General features: G+C 39.4%; 1 pseudogene; it reads left to right on the top strand.

The window, feature by feature from the left end:
• Window positions 1–1,738, top strand: part of LOC121921821 — a 13,613-nt pseudogene extending 11,875 nt beyond the window's left edge.
• The last annotated feature ends 1,819 nt before the right edge of the window (window positions 1,739–3,557 follow it).

The following is a 3,557-nucleotide window of genomic DNA, read 5'->3' as shown; positions in this document are numbered from 1 at the left end:
CACAAATGTCAGGAGTGTGGGAAATGTTTTTCTACGAGTTCAAATCTTATGAGCCACCGGAGAATTCATACAGGAGAGAAACCATTTAAATGTCAGGAGTGTGGGAAATGTTTTTCTTGGAATGTACAACTTGTGAGCCACCAGAGAGCCCACATAGGAATGGCAGAAAAAACCCAGAATAAAATGTAAACACTGTATGGTGCTAAGGAAAGGGGTGGCTTGGAAGTCTCTTAATAGTAAATTGTCTTATGAGCCCTGATTTTTTGTATGACTTGTTTTGTAGGGTTGGAGTAATTATATTTTCTTGCAGATGAAGACTCTTGGAACTTGATGTTTATGATGTAATATTCGGGTGGCATAGTTAAGTTTGGTATGATAAAGATAAGCTACATGTGGAATTAAAAAAATATTGTATTAAAAAGGTTCTTCTATGTGTTGGTATAAATATAAGCAAAGGCTTTTTCCTAAGATAATATTAGACGCCACCGTGCAGGAAACCTTTTAAAAATGTAAAAATGTAGATGGTTGTTATGTGATGATCTTTTGTACTTTAAACACAGCTGGAAGTTTAAATCAAGAGAAATACATCTTAAGGAAGGGAAGATCTTAACTGGTTTGCTTATATGCAATGCAATAACAAAGTTCATCAAGTCAAGAGAAATGCTACAATAGAGGCTAGTGAAAATAAATTTTATTTAGAGTTGTGCGAAGACCATTGACTTGTAATTTAAGAGACAAAAGAATGCATGATAATATTTGGACATAATGTTAAAATAGAAAATGTGGCTTAAAGATATAAAGTTTACTTTGTGCAGTAGTTCAAAAGAAACCCTGTATAAGATGAAGTATAGATGGTACCTAACCCCAAATAAGTTGAAGAAAATGTACAAGAATGTTTCAAACCAACATTGTGGATGTAATGATAAGGATGTTTCCTTTTTCATATGTGATGGAAGAAAGTGAAAAGTTACTGGTTGAAGATTTATATGTTAAGTCAACAAACTTTAAAGGTAGATTTTGTATTGTTACCAGAAATGTTTCTGGTGATCATTATGAAAAGAACTGTGTGTTAAACTTCTTCATTACATGATAACAGCAGCAAGAAAACTGTTTGCTCAAACTTGGAAATGGACTCAAGAATAGATTATTAAAGTTTCTGAGTAAGCCCAAATTGCCAAATTAATGTGGATTCCAAAAGATAAGCCAGTTGAAGATTTTTGTAAAAAAAGATTGGAAATCGTTTATGGATTTATGGAGCAATAAGAAACCTAATGATGTAATAATCTGTGATTATAGTTATTAGTAATTCTAGTAGGACTATTACTGTGTTTATATGTATTTTTTTCTTTTCCCTCTGTTTATTTTCTGAAGCTATTATCTCAATGTACTGTACATACTCATGTATAAGTCTAGAAATTTTAATCAAAAATTAACCAAAAAACCTAAATCAACTTATCCATGGCTGGTTACATACGGGCACAACTCTGGACTAAGCACAAGTGTACCACCCTAAGGTTGGTGTCTCCCGGTGCATTAATCCATGGTGTCACACACACCTCACATTGACCTCCTCCCATTTCACACTGTACAGAATCCTTAGGAGTGCTTTTTGGCATTAATGTTACTGATAAATGGTAATTCCATATAGCACTAAACGTAATGTGAATAGTTGTGACATAAACAACTAGCAAAATTAAAAATGATACCTTCAAATTACAATATCATATGCACAACCTGGATGCATTTACATGTACATAGTAAAGATTTGGTTAAAATGTGATGAATTTATTTTAAAAGTTTTAAATTTTTCAATTTTTAAAAATTCTGGGGCCTCTCTTTTCTCCTCTCGTTGAGCTTCACCCCACTCCCAGCATCTGTTAAAGCATTTTAAAAGGAAGCAGGTGAATGCCACAGATAGTTTCTAGGTATTTGAGGAGCAGTGGTGTCACCTGGTGCGGTCTGCATCCCCCCAGTGATGCCTGTTGGAAGAGAAAGTTCAGCAACCTAAAAAGTTTTACTTTTTAGCATATTAGGAAGCATGAAGTTTTATTGGATAGAGTAAGACTGTCCTAGATGATGACTACGCAGGGGACGTCGCTGAGGAGGAGTTCCCAAACACAGGAGGTAGACATTTGAAGGAATGCGACTCATATAATTAGAAGGACCAGGGACCATTCTGTGGCCTTGAAGCTATGGAATGGATTTGAAGTTTCTTCCTTTATCAGTGATGATGAAGGGCAGCAATAAGAGGAACAGTTGTCAGTCTTCAGAGAACGTGCAGGAAACCTTGGAAGATTCAGCCCATGGAATGGCCTCTGCCAATCAGAGGAGATGTGTGGGTAAGGGACTCCCTTTGGAGGGGAACAAACATCTTGAGAGATGTGCTATCTCCCTGGGGCAAAAATCTGCAGTGTGACAGGCACTGACAAGAATCATTGAGCTCCCTGATTCTGGCAAGGGACAGGTTGCACTTGTCTCCCTCCTTGGAAGTCTTTAAACAGAGGCTGGATGGCCACCTGTCAGGGATTCATTGATTTAGATTTGCTGCATGGCAGAATGGGGTTGGACTGGATGGTCCTTGCGGTCTCTTAGAATCATAGAGTTGGAAGAGACCGCAAGGGCCATCCAGTCCAACCCCCTGCCATGCAGGAAATCCAGATCAAAGCATCCCTGACAGATGGCCATCCAGCCCCCGTTTGAAGACCTCCAAGGAGGGAGACTACATTACACTCTGAGGAAGGAGTTTGTTCCACTGTCGAACAGCCCTTACTGTCAGGAAATTCCTCCTAATGTTGAGGTGGAATCTCTTTTCCTGCAGCTTGCATCCATTGCTCCAGGTCCTAGTCTCTGTAGCAGCAGAAAACAAGCTTGCTCCCTCCTCAATATGACATCCCTTCAAATATTTAAATAGGGCTATCATATCACCTCTTAACCTTCTTTTCTCCAGGCTAAACATACCCAGCTCCCTAAGGCATTCCTCATAGGGCATGGTTTCCAGACCTTTCACCATTTTAGTTGCCCTCCTTTGGACACGCTCCAGTTTCTCAATGTCCTTTTTGAATTGTGGCGCCCAGAACTGGACACAATATTCCAGGTGGGGCCTGACCAGAGCAGAATATAGTGGCACTATTATTTCCCTTGATCTAGACACTATACTTCTGTTGATGCAGCCTAAAATCGCATCGGCCTTGTTAGCTGCCGCATCGCACTGTTGACTCATGTTCAATTTGTGGTCTACTTGGACTCCTAGATCCCTTTCACATGTTGTCTCCTTAAGCCAGGTGTCCCCCATCCTATATCTGTGCATTTCATTTTTTCGCCCTAAGTGCAGTACCTTACATTTCTCCCTGTTGAAGTTCATTCTGTCAGCTGTGGCCCAGCTTTCTAGTCTATTCAGGTCATTTTGAATTTTGATCCAGTCCTCTGGAGTATTAGCTACTCCTCCTAATTTGGTGTCATCTGCAAATTTGATAAGTATTCCCCCAATTTTTTCCCTCCAAGTCATTGATAAAGTTGTTGAATAGCACTGGGCCCAGGACAGAGCCCTGTGGAACACC

The sequence above is a fragment of the Sceloporus undulatus genome, chromosome 2 (assembly GCF_019175285.1).
Source record: "Sceloporus undulatus isolate JIND9_A2432 ecotype Alabama chromosome 2, SceUnd_v1.1, whole genome shotgun sequence".
NCBI lineage: Eukaryota > Metazoa > Chordata > Lepidosauria > Squamata > Phrynosomatidae > Sceloporus > Sceloporus undulatus.
Note: the sequence above shows the minus strand (reverse complement) of the source record. Positions and strands in the feature narration are given on the sequence as shown.